The 24,876-nt window shown below is 37.5% G+C and overlaps 1 long non-coding RNA gene and 1 pseudogene across 1 annotated transcript in view; both read left to right on the forward strand.

Moving 5' to 3' along the window:
* LOC129471453 (uncharacterized) overlaps positions 1-21,579 on the forward strand; it is a 38,641-nt gene extending 17,062 nt beyond the window's left edge. Inside the window, exons 3-4 of the long non-coding RNA XR_008653597.2 lie at positions 19,289-19,364; positions 21,398-21,579. This is a non-coding gene — a long non-coding RNA (uncharacterized lncRNA). The remainder of the gene's footprint in view (positions 1-19,288; positions 19,365-21,397) is intronic.
* LOC129471452 (alpha-ketoglutarate dehydrogenase component 4-like) lies at positions 16,906-17,429 on the forward strand (annotated as a pseudogene).
* Positions 21,580-24,876: the final 3,297 nt, after the last annotated feature.

Raw genomic sequence — 24,876 nt, forward strand, 5'->3', positions numbered from 1 at the left:
AGAAATTCAGTTAAAGACAATTAAACAGATTTTATTTAAGTAGTGTTATTAGCACTGGGTATGGAAGAGTTCTAGATAGTCAGTGGAATTCCTGCAGTGGCTGCTGTGGAACAAGTGAAGTCAACAGGTGGGTATTGACAATGAGCAGGAAAGGCTCCCAAAGTCAGCATTCATAGCTTCTCTATTTCATTTACTGGGCATCTCTGTATTTCTTTGAGCAAAGGAATGTTCAGTCAAGACCAAGTGTGAAAGACACTATATTTGGAACATGGGTAACTACCAACTTCAGGTGTTGCTCAGTTCCAGACCTCTAAGAGAACCATGGAGCAGGAACTGAAACACACAAATGATAACCTGGCAATTGAATTTAGTGGGCATTTATTATTACAACAGATCAATTGGCTGTGTCAGGATAACCAGCAAACTTTCTCAGAAGAAACAATAAGCCTCTGCAGGGGTAGAGAGAGATTAGCACATTGGAAGATTCATTCTGATGTCTTAATGCAATAGAAAATGGGAGAAGACATCTACACGGAAGTGGGATGACGGCATGGACAGAGTGATGCTGATCTCAATGTGTACCTTATAGACCAGGGTTCTGTTTTTATAAAGAATCTCTCAAGATGGTCTTTCCAAATTGCTGCTTCTGTGTAATACCTTGTATTCCATAACACTTCCTGGAATAAAGGAATGGATGAATGGTGCCCCCTGGAGTTGTTCAATCCAGTGACCCTGCTGCTGTCACACTAACATGAGTACTTCAGTCCCCATATTACCAGCTATTTCAGGTGGGCATTTATGTCTCAATGCCATAATGTTAAAATGACCTCCTGCCAAAGTCATGCTCCCAATCATCTTGGGTCCCCTCGGAATCCAAGATTATCTTCCAGTCTAGCTTTAAGTCCTTATTTCCCACCCCAGGTTTTCTCAAGGCAATTTCTAAAAAGTTCAATTTAATTTAGTTTCTATATTAAGTTTTATTCCTGATCACCAAAACCCTTGCTTTTGGACAAACATTTATGTGTCTATTGAAAGACCTGCATACAGCTATAGTAATGTAATAATGATGATGAGAAACATTATAAAAATCATTTATTGTTGTACCACACTGTACTTCTTATAGATTTTGAAATACATCATCCCATTCTAGGAGCTTCTAATTTCTAAATGAAACGTTGACTGACTTTTCTAAGGTGTCCAGAGGATTCCTCCTCCAAATAACTGTCTATTTATCAGGTACAATTGGCAATTCTGCCAACTGGGATTCCTGCTGCTAATGTGGTTTCCCATATTGCTGTGTAGGAAGTAATCGTGACATCAGCTTCTGAACCAGCCATGGAAATAGCAGATCTCACACACACCCACTCTCTGCAAATCATCATGGACAGTTTTCCTCTTTCATGTTTGTAAAAGGGGGAGCAGATGATTTGTGTTAGTTGAGGGGGTGGAGATAAAAATTCTCCAGCTATTTCTTGCACATCACAGCCATGGAAAAGATTTCAAGAAAGATTTGAAGCAGAAATGAATAATTTTGGACTCAGCTCCTGCCTCTACCGCCCTCTCAGGAAGGGTGCATAATAATGTTTTTTTTTTCTTTTCATCTCAGAATGCTGGCAAACGTGTCAGGGAATGAGGATTAATTCATTTCAGAAAAAAATCTTTTTAGTCATAAGAAACATGGAAAGCAATTTTTATGAGCATTCTGAATGATTTTTTTGATGTCAATAGTATTAAATATTAAAAAAATTGCAAATTAAAGCTCTCCTTCCTTTCTAACTAGTGATGTTTAAAGGCCAATGTAGTTTTTAGAGCACCATCTGTACTTTGATAAATGACATCCTTCAAAGAATAGTTTCTGATAGAATGAACTATATAATAATTTTGTTACAGAATTTCTTTCTTACCAACACTTTTATGTGATCATGAACATGCTTCTTCACCATTATGTCTAAAAAATAACCCACATCATAGCTCATTTTTCATCTGTAAGATTTTTGGCTTTTGAGGTACTTATTTGAAAGCTAAATGAGGTCTTACTGAAGACTTCAAAGAAACAGTTCTGCCTGTTAATATCTACACACATAAACTTCATGACATCATATATAAGTTCAAACACATTTTTCTTTTTTTTTTTTTTTTTGAGACGGAGTCTCGCTCTGTCACCCAGCCTGGAGTGCAGTGGCGCGATCTCGGCTCACTGCAAGCTCCGCCTCCCGGGTTCATGCCATTCTCCTGCCTCAGCCTCTCCGAGTAGCTGGGACTACAGGCGCCCGCCACCACGACCGGCTAAATTTTGTATTTTTAGTAGAGACGGGGTTTCACCGTGGTCTCGATCTCCTGACCTCGTGATCCGCCCGCCTCGGCCTCCCAAAGTGCTGGGATTACAAGCGTGAGCCACCGCGCCCGGCCACTCAAACACATTTTTCTTTACAGACTCTAATATTTTTACTGTTACATGGAAACAATGTCATGTTGTACTTACAGGAAAATGCCTAGACATGGTCAGAGGCTCCTGTTGTCATTAAATGAGACATAAGACTGTTACTTTATGCAAGGGGGATGTGGTTGGGACAATGTCAAACAAATCAGAACCAATCATGGGGCAGCAAGATGGGTATTTTCTAAGACTTTATTTTTTAGAGCAATTTTAGGTTCAGAGTAAAATTGAGATAAAGGTACAGAGATTTCCCGTATATCCTCTGCCACTACACGTGCATACTCTCCCCTGCTATCAACACCCCCCTGCCCAGAAAGGTGCCTTTGTTATAATTAATAAACCTACGTTGATGACATCATTATCACCAGAGCCCATAGTTTATATTAGGGATCACCCTTGGCGTTGTACATTCTATGAGTTTGGACAAATGTATAATGACATAAATTCACTGCTGTAGTATTATACAGAGTAGCTTCATTGCCCTAAAAATCCTCAGTGCTCCACCTATTTATCCCTTCCTCCCCAAAACCCTTGGCAACTACTGATCTTTTTGCCAACTCCGTAATTTTGTTGGTTATTTCTTTTGACCAGCTAAAGTGGGTTCACCATGTGAAGAGTAAAGCCAGCTAGCTTCCAGTGGACTTGACTCACCAGTTTTCAAATTACAAAATTCTAAGTATATTTTTGCTTGAGAGATTTTTTTTATTCAAATGTTATATATAAAGTGAGAGTATTTTGATATATTTAAGTTGCTCTCTATTTTAAATTCGCGTGGTTCCATTTATAAAAATGTGGCTCCACTGGTGCCCAACACATGGAAGATTCTTTCACAGGATAAATCTGACCTTTTGCTGTAGCTGTCCCCATTCATGTTCTGTGACACTCATCTATTTGCCCACTTCATGAAAGAGAAGTAAAGACTGTTTTACTAAAACAAATTATCTATATTGTCCTTGCCTCTACTAAGTAATATTTAATTTATCCTTTTGGCATTGGGTCTACCATGTGAGATCCAAACAGAAGAGATTCCAAATTTTTATTCCTATGCTTCTAAACAGAGAACACAGAAGGACATTCTATCTATAAGAGCAACTCTTTATAGTTCCTATTTCACACTGCTGTATCAAAGAATGACTTTAGTTCTATGCATTCAGAATGCATCTTAAACAGGCATAAAGAATAATGTAATTATACATTTAAAAATAACTACAAGAGTATGACTGGATTGTTTTAACACAAAGGATAAATGCTTGAGGTGATGGATACTCCATTGACCATGATGTGATTATTACACATTGTATGCCTTTATTGAAATATCCCATATACCCCATAAACATAAACACTATGTACCCAGGAAAAATAAAAATTAAAAATAAATAAAACAGGTGTAAAGAATGATTGAACACTAAGACATTTTCTCTGGCGTGTTTTGTTCGTTTGTTTGTTTTTTGTTTTTTTTCCAGAGATAGGGCCTTGCTCTGATGCCTAGGCTGGGGTGCAGTGGTGCAAGCATAGCTCACTGAAGCCTTGAACCCTGGGCTCAGGCAATCTTTCTGCCTCAGCCTCCTGAGTCCTTTGAAATACTTTTGAGCTAGCAAGAAAGAACTTTGGAGTTTACATCATCTGGGACTAAATGCACGAGCCACTATGCCCAGCTAATGTTTTTAAGAGACACGGTTTCCAACTCCTGGCCTCAAGTAATCCTCCCACCTTGGCCTCCAGAGTCCTTTGGAGTATTTTTGAGCTAGTGACAAAGTACTTTAGAGATTACATAATCTAGTCCATTCTGTTTTATAATGGAAGATCCTTAGTCTCAAGAGAGTAAACTTAATTGTCCCCCCAAATTTCTTATCATATAAGCGACAGTCCAGTCTACCGAATCCTTAATTCCACATAGTCCACAACATACATATAATTTTGCCTACTTGTTTATTAACTTATCATCCCCATATGATATCCAATAAGAGTTTCAGTAGACGAAGGACAGACTTGTTTCCAGTTCTTTTGGTCCAGATCTTCTGATCTGGAATAAGATCACCTGGGTTTGTAACCTAGCTCTGCCACTTACTAGCTGAACAGGTTACTTGACCTTATCATGTGTCTCTTTCTGTATTGTTAAAATGGAAAATTTAGTACCAAACCTCTTAAGGATGTATGTTGAAATGCATAGCAGAGAGAGTGTTTAACAAATTGTAGCCATGGTGATTAGTATTAGCATTATCCAGCCAATCTGTTTCTAAATAAATAGTCCACAGTAGAATTTTCATCAGATCTTTTCTGTCTTGTATGCAACCTACTAGTCTTCATTTCTTCCCTTTACTTCTCTGGAACAAAAAATGTAACCTGAAAAAAATTATAACATACGTCTAAATTGCATGGTCCTAAGCAATATATCTCCTAAGGGATGTGTATGGAAATCCAATTGCGTACTATCCAAAAAAATTCATGCAAGAGAATTAAGTATCTAATATAATAAAAGAAACATACCTAAAAAGAAATGACCAGAATATTTCTCTCTTGACTTGATACTGGTTTTTGTCAAATGGTTTATGAGTTCTCTAGGAAACTTCTTGCAAATTTTTGTATTGATGACTATGACATTCACTCTCCAGTGGAAATACTATATAAACACTACTACAAGAAATGACAAAGCCATTGTTTATTGTTCTAAAAAGTATCACTTTAGAACCCTCTAGGGAAGCTATTTTCTGTAGAAAGTGATGTTCATGAAAACTTTAAGCATTGATTCAATCAATAAAATGCATCTATCTGCAAATTAATAGACTAAACGTGAAATTGTTGTTAACCAATTGATATCTGCAAATGGAAATGAGAATAATTGTCAATCTGTATTCCCCATGTGGTACAAAATCTCTTTGGGTCACAACAAAGTAAATTGTGTTGGCATAATGTTACTTTTCCCTTACTTTGCACCATGTCTCAAATCATAGCATATTATTATTTATATGTAATATATATATATACACAATACAACACACATACCTGCCGAAAGAAGTAAAAGTGCTGGGAGCTTTCTGTTTGTCTGTGTTCATTCAACTCTGCATTCATATTCAAAAGCTTCCTAGGATTGTGTACCAAATTATTGGTATCAACTCTCTTAAAATTTGAAGAATGTTTTTACTAAACAATTGACTTATTTCCATTGCTCACAGGCATTCTAGAATAGAGCTTTAGAGCACAGGGTTCTGGGTTCTGGCTCTAGTTTCTACTGGAATTCAACTACTTTCTAGATCTAAGCCTCAGTTTTCTGAAATTTAAAGTGAGGGCAGAAATAACATACATGTGGCAAAACTGCTCAGCATAGATGCCTGGAATATAACTAAGCACACATAATATATGTGTGTACATGTGCATGTGTGTCTGTGTATATTGCATACATGCATGCCTTTTATTTCTGTTTTCAATTTTTTAGGTAATGCTGAAGTTGTATTTGTTCAGAAAAAGTCAATTTTTTGTAACATTAGCCCAAACCAGCTCTTTTTCCTGGTTTAGTTCTCCTTGGCCTTTCAGATTTTGAGTGGTTTTTTTTTTTTTTTTTCACAGTAGACATTTAATAAGTATGTATTGCAATGATTTTGACTCCTTTCTTATTTAGGGATATCTGAATCTTCCTTTCCTTTCCCTTGGAGACCATATTTATTTATTTTTACTTATTTTTACTTTTATGCCTGACAGTCCTGATTCTTCTGTTACTCATTTATATCTGGGAATCTGCCTCCTTTTCTAGCTCAGTGAAATTCTACTGCTGTAATGCAGTGTTTCCTGGCCTCTGCATTACTGATATTTGATGCTGGATGCTCCCTGGTTGTTGGGGCTTTGTTGTGCATTGCAGGATGTTTAGCAGCATCCTTGGCCTCTACCCAGTAGATGCCAGTAGCACGTTCCACCCCCTTACAACATCCGGCATTGTCTCTAGACATTATTAAGTAAATATCCTCTGAAAAAATTGCCTCCCGTAGAGAACCACTACTGCAACGTATTGGTTGACACATAACACTTCAGAGTTAGAAAGCCACATGTTTAAGTCTTGATTCAGTCCTATCACCTGATTTTGAAAATAGTAGGCATTTAATAATAACTTGTTAAATAAAGGCTGAAAACTATGATAACCACTTAAACTTTCCAATCCTTACTTTCCTGATCTGTGATGTAGGAATAACAAAACACCTATTTTTAGAGAGATGCTTTAATGGCCTTAAGTGGGATTTGGTGAGACCTTGTAGTTCAGCTGCTGTGTTTCATTTGGGTATCTGAAGTGAATATGAAAATGGGATTAAACTTGTAAGAGTTTACCTAGGGGAAATGTCCATGTGAAGGACAATGGAAGGGACTTAGGGAAGTCTAGAAGAGCAGAGCCGTTAGGAAGCAAGTCTGACTCCAAGGAAAGCGAGGAGGAAAGGAAGATTGGGTACAAGCATCCTGAACTGCCATGCAATATAAAGAAGTTTCAGCAAGGCTGAAGGGGAGTCTTGGAACAATAATCAACCATCAGAGGAGTCCTTCTTGCCTTGGAATCCCTGCCATGCTCTCACTTCCACTGGGAGTTGTCCATGGGAGACCAGGCCCTAGTGCAAAGAGGGTAATAGATTGTAGAGAGAGGCAGCTGGGGCCCTTCCTCAGTTATGCTCCTTGTGGTGGAGGTCTGCTGGGTGCTTGCTGGTGTCTGACAGCTACCTCACACAGTGCTTAAAATAGATTGGGACATTAATATGATAATTAATTATGATTATCATCTTTGTTATGATTACTAGTATTATTCATATGAAAACCTAACCCTATACCAGTGCCTCAACCCATAGCCATCTTCTGAAATTCTTTATTACATGTTATCTACACCACATTTTTGACATTCGTTAGACATCTCTATTTGGAAATCTATTAGGGATCCTGAAATTAACGTGTCCAAAGCAACATAACCTCATTTCCCCCTACCCTGGCCCAATTTTTTCCTTCCCATTCATCACCAGCTCAGTATGGGCACCATCATCCACTCAGTTGCTCAGATAAAAACTCCTGGAGTCATTTTTGACTCCTCTTTTTCACACACTGTGTCTGATCCCTAAGCAAACTTGTCACTTGGCCTTTAAAAAAATATATCCTAAATCCAACTACATGTCTTTTTTTTTTTTTTTTTTTTGATGGAGTTTCGTTCTGTTGCCCAGTCTGGAGTGCAGTGGTGTGATCTCGGCTCACTGCAAGCTCCGCCTCCCGGGTTCACGCCATTCTCCTGCCTCAGCCTCCCAAGTAGTTGGGACTACAGGAGCCCGCGATCATGCCCAGCTAATTTTTTGTATTTTTAGTAGAGACAGGGTTTCACCGTGTTAGCCAGGATGGTCTCGAACTCCTGACCTTGTGATCCGCCCGCCTCGGCCTCCCAAAGTGCTGGGATTACAGGTGTGAGCCACCGCGCCCAGAGAATCCAACTATATGTCTCTTCTTCATGTTTTGTCCTTAATTCCGACTGGCAAGCATCATTTCTCTCTCTTTCGTCTCCAGAATAAAAATTTGCATGGAGGAATAATAAATGATTAAACAGCAGGGGCCTAAGGCCTAACATCATTGCCAAGGCCAGAGATTGACAGACTTTTTCTTTAAAAGTTAGATAGGTAAACAGTTTAAGCTTTGCCAGCCAAGAAGTTACATGAAAAATATTAGGTAGGTACTTCTATAACCATTTATAGGGGAACCATTAAAAAATGTTAAAAATCATTCTAAGCTCTCAGGCAATGAGCTAGATTTGGGTCACAGGCCACAGTTTGCCAAACACTGACCTAAGCCATCATCTCTCAACAAACGGGTTACTGTTCTTACTTCTTATTCTCCAACAATATTCTTTGCAGGATAGCCAGAATAATGATTCTTTTATAATAAGATTTCATTTCATTCTGTTTCCCTAAACCTTCGTATAGACTCTAGTAATAATTATTATAAGATTCAAAATCCTTCCCTTGGCCCATAAGGCCCTATGTGATTTGTCTCCCACTTCACTTCATCTCTCTGACATCATTTCTAACCATGTCACGTCTTGATTTGTGTCTGTCCTGCAGCCACATGAGTTCTTGGGGTACTTTGAATGCCAGTCACATGTTCTCCCTCAGGGCCTTTGCACTGGTGTCTTCCTCTGCTCTTCCCTGATGGCGCCACCTGGCTGCTCTCTCACGTCACATACCCCTCTGCAAAAATCTCACCTACTTGGAGAATCCTCCCATGAATGCCCTAACTCATATATCACTTCTCTGTCACACTCTCTCCTCTTACTCTTCATCATGTTCTTCCGTTATACTTATCATTGCTGGGTAACTTGCTCATTTGTTGGCAGTTTTTCTCTTCCACTAGAATGTTAGCTGCAAAATATGCTGGGCTTTGATGGGGTTCACAGGATGTCTCCATGCCAAGAAGAGTTCCTGATACTGAGTATAAAAACTCTGATTTTTAAAAATAAACAAACAAGTAGGGTTTAATGTCATTTTGAACGATTTATTGCATTGTCTAGATTAATCTCAAGCACCTTAAGTTTTCAATCCTATCTTTCATTTTCTTCTATTCTGTTACTCTTCTGTCTTACACATGATCTGTGCTAAGTGTTTACAACCATTAAATACATATGACATATTTTATATGTCATATGGATTTACTTTCGTTAAAACAGACATTTTCTGTTTTTGTCAATAGAAAAAAGTCTTTTTTCTTTTCTTCTGATAATAAAACTAGTGCACACTGACAAGTAGAGAAAAAGTATAGCAATAAGGTACATAAAAATTGAAAATTCTCTAAAATCTCACTTCTAAGAGATAATCAGTGAATTAATTGATCTTTTTTTTTTGAGGTGGAGTCTTGCTCTGTCATCCAGGTGAGAGTGTAGTGGCATTATCTCAGCTCACTGCAACCTCTGCCTCTCCAGGGTTCAAGTGATTCTCCTGTCTCAGCCTCCTGAGTAGCTAGGACAACAGTGGTGTGCCACTACACCTGGCTAATTTTTATATTTTTAGTAAAGATGGGGTTTCCCCATTATGGCCAGGCTGGTCTCAAACTCCTGACCTCAGGTGATCCGCCTGCCTCTGCCTCCCAAAGCGCTAGGATTACAGGTTTGAGCCACCGCGCCTGGCGGATATATTTCTTTAGTGCTGTTTCTATGCACGTATTCCTTTCTTTTCTTTTAATAAAAATAAGATAACATGCTCCATAATTCTTTAATGGCTTATGGACTCTTTAAATTCAGTTAACACCAGGTTTTTAATATCTTTTCATGCCAGGAACTTATAATTTGAGACTTGGCTTTTGAAAAATATGTGAGAAAATATAGAAAATCCATTAATTAGGATACTTTGGGATTAAATTATTGTAGAAGTGACAAGTACAGGATTTTTAGTGAGCAAGAGATGGCATTTGGGAGCCTAAATGCATAGGCATTGAATTATAGATGGAGTTGGGAGAAAAATGTCATCTGTAGGTAAACAGGCTACCTAAAAGATACAGATTAACAATCTGAATTCTAGTTGGGCGCGGTGGCTCACGCTTGTAATCCCAGCACTTTGGGAGGCCGAGGCGGGCAGATCACGAGGTCAGGAGATCGAGATCACGGTGAAACCCCGTCTCTACTAAAAATACAAAAAATTAGCCGGGCGTGGTGGCGGGCGCCTGTAGTCCCAGCTACTTGGAGAGGCTGAGGCAGGAGAATGGCGTGAACCCGGGAGGTGGAACTTGCAGTGAGCCGAGATCGAGCCACTGCACTCCAGCCTGGGTGAAAAAGCGAGACTCCGTCTCAAAAAAAAAAAAAAAAAAAAAAAAAAATCTGAATTCTACAAGAATAAGAATGAGATCAAGCAGTATAATAAAGGAAGAAGTAGCAAAATTACAACAGACCACTGAAATGGATATGCTTTCTGGCAATAATTGTGAAAGGTCTGGTAATGAGAAAGTAGGAACAGCTAGTGGTTGCCACATAAAGAGAAAATAAACGAGATTAAATAGCTCAAGTTATAGCATGATGACTTCTTTAACAATCTGGAAAAGGTTTTGAGGAACATTTAACCATAGACAGATATTTTATGTGCAAAATTAAGGTTAGAAAACTTATTTTCTTTTTAATGTGAAGATATACATTTCAAATGCAATGTTACTGCTTTTTATAACCTAAATTATTATTACTAGTATTATCTTTTTCCAGAACTCCTGAGTTTAGTTAGAGCTGCCAAACATTTTCACATGATAGAAGTGATGCATTAAAAAGTAAAGCAATAGAAAAAGAGTTTTGCTATTTTTTATAAAGGGGCTGTTCAAATGGAATAGTTTCTTGCTTATATGGGATTATAAGAGTTTGCAGTGACCAGTCTTCATGGTGTGCTTTTTCTTTAAACTTCCAATTGCTTTATGCTCAGGTATTGAGTTTCTACTTTGATTTCCTCCCTGTATAGCTGAGATGCTGAGAGATTCTAGTGTAATCCTTTGAGCCAAATGCTATTGTTGCTAAGGTGGGATTTATGATATACATATAACTCCTATTTGGGATGTGGCTGTTTATTTTATTTATTTTCCCCTGGCTGGTGGAGGGAGCCCCCTGGGGACATTCTGAATCTGTTTAAATGAAGGTATGCTTAGCATGTGTGGAATCACACAGCATCCTTTTCAGCCAGACTTATCAAATAGGACTTTATACTTTATTACATGAACGGTGTCATTTTTGGAATCAAGATACATATTTTCTTACTTTTTACACTTTCCAAATGGTCTCTCATCACTTTTCTTCCCAATGTTTACATAGATACGGTCAAAAAGGCAGGATCTGTACAAGTTCATCCACCTCCTAAAAAAGCTTAGTGGTCCTGATAATCAGCAATGACAGGAATAGATGCCTTCCCAATGTCCTTGAAAAAAAGTCGCTTAGAGACAGTAGATTTCATTTCATATTTTTACTTAGACTCTCATTAGTGTGTCCCTTTATCTGTCAACTTCCTTGATATGCCATGACAACAGAAAAATTTACAGCAACTCTTTAGTTGAATCACAATGTATTCAAATTCAAGGGAGGCATTTCATCTAGAGCTCATGACAAAATGCCTGGGAAACATAACTGTCTCTACCTGACCCCCAAATTTTGCAAATCTGTTACCTTACTAATGGCATTTTATATCTGTAAATCTTTTTAACCTTTTCAAAGCACTTTCAGATTTATTGATTTTTTGTTCAACTCAATGAGATCATCTGATGTGCTAAGCACAGAGTTGGGGGCAGAAGAAATAGTAAAGTATGGTCCAGCCTAACAGGCATCTAACCAGCTAAAGCTCGGGCAGAATTGATGAACTGTGGTACTGACCATGATTCTCCAAGTGTGCCCCCAGATCAGCAGCACCACATTTTAAGAAATATGTTTCATGAATATAAAGATGGTAACAATAGACACCGGGGACTACTACAGGGGGTAGAGGGGGAGCAGGGCAACGGCTGAAAAACTACCTATTGGGTGCTATGCTCACTACCTGGGTGATGGGATCATTTGTATCCCAAACCACAGCATCTTGGCATATATCCATGTAACAAACCTGTACGTATACCTCCTGAATATAAAATAAAAGTTTAAATTATAAGTGCTGGAAGTTCTGGCCAGGGCAATCAGGCAGGAGAAGGAAATAAAGGGTATTCAATCAGGAAAAGAGGAAGTCAAATTGTCCCTATTTGCAGATGATATGATTGTATATCTAGAAAACCCCATCGTCTCAGCCCAAAATCTCCTTAAGCTGATTAGCAACTTCAGCAAAGTCTCAGGATACAAAATCAATGTGCAAAAATCACAAGCATTCTTGTACACCAATCACAGACAGAGAGCCAAATCATGAGTGAACTCCCATTCACAATTGCTTCAAAGAAAATAAAATACCTAGGAATCCAACTTACAAGGGATGTGAAGGACCTCTTCAAGGAGAACTACAAACCACTGCTCAATGAAATAAAAGAGGATACAAACAAATGGAAGAACATTCCATGCTCATGGGTAGGAAGAATCAATATCGTGAAAATGGCCATACTGCCCAAGGTAATTTGTAGATTCAATGCCATCCCCATCAAGCTACCAATGACCTTCTCCAAAGAATTGGAGAAAACTACTTTAAAGTTCATATGGAACCAAAAAAGAGCCCGCATTGCCAAGTCAATCCTAAGGCAGAAGAACAAAGCTGGAGGCATCATGCTACCTGACTTCAAACTATACTACAAGGCTACGGTAACCAAAACAGCATTGTACTGGTACCACAACAGAGACATAGATCAGTGGAACAGAAAAGAGCCCTCAGAAATACTTCCACATATTTACAACTATCTGATCTTTGACAAACCTGACAAAAACAAGCAATGGGAAAAGGATTCCCTATTTAATAAATGGTGCTAGGAAAACTGGCTAGCCATATGTAGAAAGCTGAAATTGGATCCCTTCCTTACACCTTATACAAAAATTAATTCAAGATGGATTAAAGACTTACATGTTAGACCTAAAACCATAAAAACCCTAGAAGAAAACCTAGGCAATACCATTTAGGACAGGCATGGGCAAGGACTTCATGTCTAAAACACCAAAAGCAATGGCAACAAAAGCCAAAATTGACAAATGGGGTCTAATTAAACTAAAGAGCTTCTGCACAGCAAAAGAAACTACCATCAGAGTGAACAGACAACCTACAAAATGGGAGAAAATTTTCACAACCTACTCATCTGACAAAGGGCTAATATCCAGAATCTACAATGAACTCAAACAAATTTACAAGAAAAAAACAAACAACCCCATCAAAAAGTGGGCAAAGGACATGAACAGACACTTCTCAAAAGAAGACATTTATGCAGCCAAAAAACACATGAAGAAATGCTCATCATCACTGGCCATCAGAGAAATGCAAATCAAAACCACAGTGAGATACCATCTCACACCAGTTAGAATGGCCATCATTAAAAAGTCAGGAAACAACAGGTGCTGGAGAGGATGTGGAGAAATAGGAACATTTTTACACTGTCGGTGGGACTGTAAACTAGTTCAACCATTGTGGAAGTCAGTGTGGTGATTCCTCAGGGATCTAGAACTAGAAATACCATTTGACCCAGCCATCCCATTACTGGGTATATACCCAAAGGACTATAAATCATGCTGCTATAAAGACACATGCACACGTATGTTTATTGCGGCACTATTCACAATAGCAAAGACTTGGAACCAACCCAAATGTCCAACAACGATAGACTGGATTAAGAAAATGTGGTACATATACACCATGGAATACTATGTAGCCATAAAAAATGATGAGTTCATGTCTTTTGAAGCGACATGGATGAAACTGGAAACCATCATTCTCAGTAAACTATCTCAAGGACAAAAAACCAAACACCGCATGTTCTTATTCATAGGTGGGAATTGAACAATGAGAACACATGGACACAGGAAGGGGAACATCACACTCTCAGGACTGTTGTGGGGTGGGGGGAGGGGGGACGGACGGCATTAGGAGATATACCTAATGCTAAATAACGAGTTAATGGGTGCAGCATACCAACATGGCACATGGATACAAATGTAACAAACCTGCACATTGTGCACATGTACCCTAAAACTTAAAGTATAATAATAATAAAAAAATAAAGGTGCTTGAATCATGAAAAAAAATAAAAAAATAAAAACATAAACTTAGAAAAATTATAGAAAAAACACAGAAGCATATAAAATAATTTTGGAAAGTTGCATGGGCATCTCACATGCCTGGATGAGAATATTCAGCATTGGTAATATTAAATCAAGCTAAATTTCTGTATATATGCAAGTTGTTTCCTATCAGAAAAAAAATGTTGATGAAGATAGATGAGAGGAAACTTGCACTTGCAGATATTCCATCTTGATTACGTACTAATCAAGAGAACGGTCAAGAACTGGTGGGGGAAATAGAAAAGTCACCGATGGGCCGGGCACGGTGGCTCACGCCTGTAATCCCAGCACTTTGGGAGGCTGAGGCGGGTCTGTCACGAGGCCAGGAAATCGAGACCATCCTGACTAACACGGTGAAACCCCGTCTCTACTAAAAATACAAAAAATTAGCCGGGCATGGTGGCAGGCTCCTGTGGTCTCAGCTACTCGGGAGGCTGAGGCAGGAGAATGGCGTGAACCCGGGAGGCGGAGCTTGCAGTGAGCCGATATCGCGCCACTGCACTCCAGCCTGGGAAAGAGAGCGAGACTCCGTCTCAAAAACATAAAAATAAAAAAAAGTCACTGATGAATCTACATAGATAGCAGTGCTGCACTATTTCATTTATATAATGATATTGATATATCTAAATAGATAAGTGAATACATGTAGTAGTTATACCAAATATTTGTTACTTATATGATGCAAACATTTGTTATATTCAATGATGATAGCATTTTACTTTGTGAGATTATGACATTTATTAAACAAAGTTTGTGAAGCTAGGAAAAAAAAAACAAAAACAAACAAAGAAAAAAGAAAAAAAAATGTATTAGAAAGGCACTCTTACACCCCCACCCAGAGTAGTGGAATCAGAGACTCGGGGAAAAGTGGCTTGGGGGCCAGCTATCTATGTGTTAATAAGCTCCCAGATTCCTCTAAAGCTCATAAAAGTTTGAGAAACACTGGGTTATATATTAATACTAATAATATTTTTCAAAGTGAACACTGGAACAATTTGCTCAGGTATGGGGCTCCCCTTAAAAACTGGGTCATGTAGTTACAATGGCTGAAAAATCAAAAGCTTTCAACTGAGGTGATTTTGCCCTGGAGGGGACTTTTGGCAATGTCTGGAAACATTTTTGATTGTCATGACTGGGGGAGTAAATCATGCATTCAAAAAGCAGAGGCCAGAGATGCTGCCAAACATCCTACAATGTACAAGACAGCTCCCAAACACGAAAGAATTATCTGGACCAAAATGTCAAGAATACCAAATTTAAGAAACCCTGAAATAGAAGTAAAAGAGGTTGTGAGAGCAGAAAAGAAGAAATGATTCATTTCTAAGGGAGTAAGGCAAAAACCTAAAAAGAAATCACAAGGAGGTGGTGATTTGGCTGAACATTAAAGGACTAGAAGATTTCTGACCAGGTTAGAGAAGGTGGTAGAAGGTGGGTGTAGGGAGAGTGGAAGAACGGGGAGTTGAGATTGGAATTCTAGGTTGAGAAAACCACCTGCTGTAAATAAAGCAAGGGAAGTAATAACAGATGTGATTCCAACTCTGTTAGCCAATCACACCACCCCACTCCACCTCCTTCAAATATATCACTGGACCACTTTTTCCCCTCCTTCCATGGGGACAATGTCTTTCGTGAATTTCTTTGGATTTCTCTATGTCAGCTTTTTCTTGCTTAATTAAAGATTCAGCCTATGCATCCATTTCTACACCATCATTGCCTTATAGTTCTGAGTCACTTTGCTATGTCTCAAAATACTTGCATATTTTATCTCATTTGAGGGCAAATAGTATGAGACAATCATTTAGGAGTGTGAGACCTGGATTCAAAATCAGATTTAGCCTGGATATGAATCATGGCCCTATTGAACTCAAGAATATGGTTTGTGGTGAGGATCAAATAAACTGATACTTATAAAGGAAATAACACAGTGCCTGGAACATAGGAAAAGCTTCATACATGTGAACTGCTATTAATAAAATACTCATATTATTCTATTTTGCACCAGTGCTATGAGGCAAATAACAAATGTTCCTATTATTGACCCATGAAGGCACTGAAGCTCTGAGAGTATCAACAGCTGATCCTGGATGACCAAACACATTTTTGAGAGACTAGAACCTGTGTCTCTTGCTGGTTTGAGGTTTTGACTTTTCCTCCATGGAGCCAGGCACAAGCACATATTCATTATGCAAATTTAAACAAAGATTAGAATCTTAGGCAGTTTAAAATCTATCCTTCAATTAAGGAATGGAATTTGTACAATCAAGCTAGGATGTATATGTGTCACTACTTGGTAATGACAAAATGATAGCAGGGAATGGGGAAGTTTTATCCTTGGGGAAGTTGCTTAGATATGGTCATTTCATTAACACTGCTTGAGTTTTTGCTTGTGTCCAGAGGTGGGGAGGTATAGTAGATACAGACGCATCCTCAAGGAATTTATAGTCTAATTCAACACAATATGTCAGATTTAGACACAGGATAGATACTATGGGAACCCAGGAAATGATCATCAAACCTGCCTGAACATGTTGGTCTGGTCAGAATAGGTGTTCCAACTTAAGTTCCTGAACTTAAGAAAGAGCTAACTGCATGAAGAAGCGGTGTGTGGGCTGGGATCCCATTCAGACCTACTCATCTTCAGTCCTTCTCTGTGTACTTCTCAAAGATGTACAGATGCAAGATGTGGGCCTAAAACGCCCACAGTTTGGAAATGCTCCTTCAAGTCCATACTTGTCACAAATTTCATAAATTAAAAGGCAAGACTGGAAACTGCTCCTTCTCGGGGGTTATGATGGGCAGCAAGATGGCGTCTGCCAGTAGGGTCGTTCAGGTAGTCAAACCACACACTCCATTAATAAGGTTTCCTGACAGAAGAGACAATCCTAAACCCAATGTATCAGAAGCTTTGAGATCAGCAGGGCTACCATCTCACTCTTCTGTAATTTCACAGCATTCTAAGGGATACATCACCAGATTTGCTGATGTATCAGGGTCCACCAGACACTGCAGAAATAATAAAAACATTACCCCAGAAATACAGAAGGAAACTTGTGTCTCAAGAAGAAATTGAATTTATCCAATGCGGAGGTCCTGAATAACCATGGTGGCCGCCGTTTGTCATCAGACAATAGAATTGTCTTTACAATAAAGGACTCCCAAAATGGCAGATGAGAAACTATATATTAAACACCTTTAATAAATATTATGAAAATAATGAAATATAGAAAATTTAGGTGGACACTTGTATTTCCTAATTTATGTATCTTGGTCAGCTTCTCCACAAGCTTACCTAATTGTTTATACATTTTATACTTATTAAAGTATACGTTTCTAAATGTTAGCCTATTAATTTACTCTTGATTATCAAACATTACCAGTGTTGAACTATTAAAAGCACACAATGTATAGTAAACTATCATAGGATTCCCATAATTTCACCTTTCTTTCTGTTTAGACATGGAAAAATTTATCAGTCAGAATTGCTGTTTTAGGGATATGATTTTCCTGAAATTGGGTGAAGATCAGTGAAATAATGACTCTATTACTTGTTCTTAATTCTCTGTTCTCTAATGTTTTCTCATTCACAAGTTTACCGGAGTATAACTGGCTTAGTAAGTATATCCTACTCTGAATGATAAAAATATAGTCAAGCTAAAATAGGTGACTATACTATTAAGATAGAGGAGATCATACAAGAGATTCCAAAGAAAGTCAAAGAGTATAAAATGGAAAATAATTAAGAGACCAAAATGAATATAGCATAAGAAGAAAAATTTCACTAGAAACTGCAATTTATTATGTTTCGGAGGTTGTAAGGAAGTCTTGTTCTTTGGTTGATTTTACTGTTTCGTGATCTTGTATGCAAATCCTGATAACCATTAACTTTCTCAAACTTAATGTCTGAAAGCCTTATAAAATCAACATAAATATTTACTTATAAAAAAAAAGGCAAGACTGGTGACCCTAGTGTATAAATTCATTTAAATGTCTGTGTCTAAGTCAGTACAAGCAGCTTTCAATATATATTCTGATTTTGCATTCATTTGTGTAAAGGTTTGTAAAGTGAAAAAGAATAAATTTTCACCTTAGTAAATAAGTATTCATAGTGAATATATTCTGCTCACAACTAAGTAACATATACGATCTGAGGTTTACAATCACATTAAATATGTGTTTTACATATAAGAGTAACAAAATGTCCACAGGACAAGGAAAGAGGGAAACTGGATTCTAGTCTGATGCCTCCAAAGAACTGGGTGACCTTGAACCAGTCATTTCCTTTTCTGGGTCCCATTATTCCCTTTTATAAAAGAAGGAATAACTTCCTAATATTCTCACATATGTTTTATTATACAAGACAGTTCCAATTATATAGAATTAGACATAACATTTAAAGTTCCCAGAAACATACAAAGAGTTAATTCTTGTTCTCTCTCTCTCTCTCTCTTCCCCCATTCCTTTTTTTTCAAGTCAAATCCTCATCCAAGCACATACTTTTTTTATAACGTATTAAAAAAAAATTGGGTATCTGAATATTATGACTACTTAGAATTTCTCTATATTAATTTTATAATGTGTCTATTGTAAACTACTTATTTCTCAATCTAACCTTTTCTTTTTCAAAACAGAGACTCACCGGAGGTATTATAATAGAATAGCAAATGGAGGTTATCTTATTGTAACGCATATGCACATGCACACATCGACACTCGTTCACAAGCACACACACCACAGCTGGCTGCTAAACATGGACAAAAGGCAATAGGCACGTTTTTCATGTGCGTAATTGTCACCATAATAGCGATTGTATTTAAAAGACAATGTAAAATATCATGTCTGAGTGGTGAATCAGCTCCTGTCTATCTAGATTTATTTTTATAGAAAGAGCAAATGGAAATCAAGATGAAATGTTTGAGCAAAACTTATTGCTCTCTAGAAATCACTCAAACAATGGTTTAATCTTATCGTCTATTTCAGCTACTCTAAAATTATTTTATGTCTCCATTCTCAACTTGTCTAGTAGACTGAATGCCGAAGCAAAGAGTCTCCAGAAAGGAGGGATAACTAATTTCTGACTTCTAAATATTGAACGCTGACAAATTTTCAAACTATATCCCACATCTTCTTATATTTTCACCTTTATATCTTCCCAGAAGTATGGCCTTTGAAGAGAATGACAGTCAGAAAAGGGATTAAGTGGCACATTTCTTTCAGACGACTGATGCTCCTGTGAGTAAGAGACTATACAGTGCAATATAAATCGGCTGTTGGTTTGAGTTATGGGAAGGAGTTGGTCTTGTTTGTATATCTTAGATATCAATAAGGTGGTCAAAAGGAGGCAATCAAAGTCAGCATTAGAGTAATAATATACTTGCACAGGCTCGTCTCCAGCCTCATGCTATGTGCTTGCCTTTTCACAAAAACAAATAGGAAAACAAACCACAAATAAAAGCTCTGAAGTTAAAGTCTCCCACATTTCTTCCCTTCTCAGCCATCAATCCTTTCCCCAGCCCTCACGGTAGGAGCCCTGGGAAGACATCCAGGGACCTAACAACGGAACCACGAGGAGTTTTACATTTAAGGCAGACAACTATAAAATCACTGAAAAGGTTGAAACAGAACCATTCAAGAGAGGGCCAGACTCAAGCACAGAGAAATCCTCATTTTAGTTTTCACAGAAACTTGCATTGAGGTAAGAAAGAATGAAAGATACAGAGAGAGAAAAGGCATGCATATTTCTTTGATACCCTAGACTTACTCCCCGAAGCTAGATAACGAGGGTAGAAACTGTGGCTGAGAACTATGACCCATTAAACTGTATAGCAATAAAAACTGGAAAACCGCCCAGAACAATGTGTCCTAATCTTTGGGTTTACCAGTAACACTTTCTTTATTTTGCCTTTTTAATGTATTATCTACATAATCACTTTGTTTAAATTGAGCTCATCTTTCTTGCTGAATTGATCTAAATAAACATATTTAAAGAAAGACACTATATCATTACTATAAAAGCAAAACCAATATAGGTGGCATAAATTAAAGATAACTTCCAAAGTGATGTCAATGAAAGGAAAATGGTACTAGGAGAGTCTACCTCACACAAAAGGCTGGAAACTGCAGGTTTGTTATTAAAAAAGAGGTGAGCGTGGATTACAGAAGTGCTGAAGACCTGAATGGTAGGACCAGACCGACATTATCTCCTCCCAACAATGATGTGCTGGTCCACATTCAACAGCTATGTGAGACAAAGAGGCTGACTTGTAGAAATTTCTGATTTCTGTCTGTAGATCTTTCCACCACGGATAATTACAGGCTATTGAGGTAGCATCACTGGATATGGATGGGAGGAGATGCAAACAGCCTCCTCTTGTAAGCACCTAAGAGGCAACCCAGCACACAAATGCTTTTTTTTTTTTTTGACTTTTATTTTAAGTTCAGGGGTACACGTGCAAGTTTGTTACACAGGCAAACTTGTGTCATAGGGTTTCTTGTGCAGATTATTTCATGACCCAGGTATTAAGACTAGTACCATTAGTTATTTTTCCTGATCCTCTCCCTCCTTTTTTAAGTAACTAGAAGTACTGAAAGAATTGAAACAAGAAAACTTTTCTTATTCCATGTGTTCTAGGTAATTAATTCCACCTTAGTGTTATACTCAAAACTATATTCATTTATCAGCAGTGCCACATGTCCCCTTTTGGAAAACATAAGTCTTAGGTAACTTCCTAGGCCATCTTTTTTTTTTCTTTTTCTTTTTTTTTTTACATGGAGGCACTTTAGTAGATAAAATCATGTCATGAGAATGGTAATATTTTTCTATTTCGAAGCATGATTTCTCTGGTACAGTTGTATGTACATGATGCCTGCCCCACCTTCTATGAGATACTAAATTGGATCTATTTGTAGAGAGTACATAAAGAATAACACAGGAATAGTCTAAGAATAAACATCCATTTCATCTTTGTGAAATATAAAGTGAACACAAACTAGAAGAGAAAATGATGCTAATATCCTCAATCTAAACTCTTTTTTTATGGGAAGGAAAAAGGAGGTTGTTCTCTGAATCGTTTAGAAATTTTTAAAATGGCGGCATAAAACGAAGTTTTCAGAAGAATAACGTGTATCAAAATCCCTGCATATATTTTGCATCCTATTTAGACTTCCTTGTACCCTTTTGGCTACTCTTCCTGTTGTTTACAGACAGAAAGTAAATTTTAAGAGCGTTTTGTTTATTTTTTGATGAATCCTGATGGCATTTTTAGGCAGCAGAAATACAGGCACCAAAGGACACAGCTGAGAATAATGAAGCTCTTACATTAAATCAAAAGGCTTATGATTTCATCTCAACAATGCAGATTCAGCAACTGAAACCTTGAAAGCATCTATATGGAATACAAATGCGTAAAAGCAGAGATGGAAAATGTCCTGAATCTCTTCAGAATGCCACAGCAAATCAATAAAAAAAAATTACGGGACTTTTAAGAATGTGTGTTCTTTTAATGGATACAGATTCAGTGGCATCCAGAAATGAGATGTGAACATTCAGAATATAGTGGTGTGAAACTTTGTCCTGTCACTTCTATTCTATGAATTTATGTAGAGATTAAATTATTATAGCCTGCTTCAACTCCCAACCAGTTCCTCGGGAATAGAGGAGAAATTCAAGGGTGATTTAAGGGAGCATTTACACCGACGGAGAGAAGGCATAATTAGTCAGTGGAGACTCATGCTTCTTTATTCTTCAGACTGCTCAACTGAGCTGATATTTCAGCAAGTTGAAAGGCTTAGCTGTTTAAGGAGAAGTTCTGGATATAAAAAATTCGGGAAAGGGGCTGTGAATAATGGTACTGAGCTGCTGCATGCTCATCTTCTTTTCTCCCTGCTATCCCTGTTCTCTCCTTTGGGGATAATGGTAAAAATCGCCTGTTAAGCTGGACTCCGTGTGACCCATGGCTTCCCCCATCTTTCCACAAAATACAACAAATTATCCACTTTGACTTGATAATATTTCCCCACTAGATATTCCTTAAATTGCTTGCTTCCACTCTGTTCTCTAGCATTGTTCTTCTAGCTCAAACTTCATCATTTCTAGCTAAACTGATCTATCACTTTGTGACTCCAGTCTTATCCACTGCAGACATCCAGAGTGACAGCTCAGCCAGCCAAGTCTGAGCACATCCTTCCCCTGCAGAGAATATCCCCAAGTCAGGATCACCGTCAAGTGCCTAAGGAGGGCATTAGCAGCCACTGTGCTCTAGTCCCTGCCTACTTCTCCGCATTCATCTCTTGCCATTCTCTGGCTTGAACTGCACCCTGTGCAAGGCTGTTTCTTCTGCTTCTGTGTCCTTCCTGTCACTCTCTTGTTTGTAAGACTCTACCTCCCTTCTCCCACTCTACCATACTTGATAATAAAAACAATAGCATGTCTTCCATCAATGATAGACTGGATAAAGAAAATGTGGCACATATACAGCATGGAATAGTACGCAGCAATATAAAGGAATGAAATCATGTCCTTTGCATGGACATGGATGGAGCTAGAAACCATTATCCTCAGCAAACTAACACAGGAACAGAAAACCAAACAAAGCATGTTCTCACTTACAAGTGGGAGTTGAACAATGAGAACACATAGACAATTGAGGGGAGCAACACACACTGGGGCCTGTCAGGGGCTGGGTGTCAGGAGGGAGAGCATTAGGAAAACTAGCTAATGCACGCTGGGCTTTATACCTAGGCGATGGGTTGATAGGTACAGCAAACCACCATGGCACACATTTACCCATGTAACAAATCTGCGCATCCTGCACATGTACCCTGGAACTTAAAAAAAAAAAAAAAAAAAAAAAAAAAAAACAGTAGCAGCTTGTTTTTATAAGCTGCTTACTAAACTCCACGTACTGTTCTAATCAATTCATGTAATCCCCAATCAGTCTTGACAGGCATGGACCATTTTTATCACCATTTTAAACAGAGACATAAAGTAACTTGCCCATGGACATGGAGTTAGTAAGTTTTAGATTCTTGGACTCTAAACTAGCACTCCATCACCAAGCCATATTCACTATGTTTGCCCTAGTTAAATCCAACCATCTCTTCAGACAGAGAGTCACTGTCTCCAGCACGCTCTCCCCACTCTCCTGAGTGAGTTGGGTTATATGTTCTTCCTCTGCTCATGTGAATCTTTCTAGAAATTTATTTGGCACATCGATTTGTAATAAACCATTCATATATCGCTCCATCCTCCTGGATTGTCGGCAGCCATGGCTGATTTGTTTTTATATTCCAATGTCTGTTATCCAATAAATGTAAGTTGAATGTGAACGTAAATAAATATTTTACATTATAGCAAAATATCAGAGGCTTATAAGGCACTACAGAACATGATATTTATATGTAATTCTCACTATCTTTTATACAAATATCTCCATCATCACATAAACCCAGAGAACTTAGGTCAATATTTGTTGAGTGAATGAAAATGTCCATGATGAAACGTAAAGGGAAACTACAATCTTTGTAGTAAATATTCAGACTGTTCTAAAAAGAGAGTATCAAATTAAATCAGAGTAGACCAATGCTTCTGGGTTAGATACATCATGGGTACAAATTAAATATTTGGAAGATTTATTAACTGACCTATGCAAATGGACAGAGTTAAACAGTTGTGCTTCAAATATAAATAGGTAAGTCTATGGGAAATGAGATTTGATGACTGCAGTTTAGGAAAAAAATTCATCTTGATCCAATATCTTAGCATAAACAGAGCAGCAAGTTAATGATAGAAGAACTGATTACTTTCGGATTTAATCTAAGTATTGTGGAAGCTTGTATGCAAACAGTTCAATATATATATATCAGCCTCCAAAAAATTAAACTAATCTAATATACAAAATAAGGAAAATGACAGTTTTGAGCCAATATTTCACACTAATTTTAAGTCAGTACAAACTGCATTTAGGAAGTACTTACTACAATCCTTTCACTTCCATTATTATTTTGTCTTCTTCTTTTTTAAATGGATAATACGTGTAAATGATATGACATCAAAAATTATGAATGCACATACAAGGAAAGTAAGACTTTCCACTTGTTTGTTTTCCTGTTTCCTTCCCTATAGGCTAGCATTATTACCCATTTTGTGTGAATTCTTCCAGACATAGTCCTAACCAACACCAATGCACAAATAGTTACATAATCAAGCTGTATTATAATATTGAATTCAGTTTTCTATTATTGAATATTTGAAGTGTTTTAAATATTGCAAGCAATTTTTCAATGACTGTTCTTGTATATATGTCTTTGTTTATACCTATTAAATACTAGAGTACCTGAAGAAAAAAATACCTAGGAGTAAATTTGCTAAATTAAAGCATAGCTACATTTTAAATTGTGGTGTGTGTTATCAAATTTGTAATCAAGCTGACTTTTGCAAAAGTTTTGCAATTTAAACTGTCACAACAATAAAAGGGTTTTTTTCCTCTATATCTTCTTTGATAAATGAAAACTGATGTCTCAATGTAGTTTATATGTGTGTGTGTGAGTGTGTCTGTGTATCTACATATAAGTAGAGCTTAGTATCTTTTGAAATATTTAAAAGACAAATTTTAGTTTATTATTTGTCTGTAAGCTTTGTTTATTCTATGCCTATTTTTTCCTGTTGGTTTGTTTTCCGATACATAAAAATTTCTTTATATAGCAAAAATGAATAGTAGTTGCAGTTAAAGTACTTGTTGGAAAT

Source organism: Symphalangus syndactylus, chromosome 21 (assembly GCF_028878055.3).
Source record: "Symphalangus syndactylus isolate Jambi chromosome 21, NHGRI_mSymSyn1-v2.1_pri, whole genome shotgun sequence".
NCBI lineage: Eukaryota > Metazoa > Chordata > Mammalia > Primates > Hylobatidae > Symphalangus > Symphalangus syndactylus.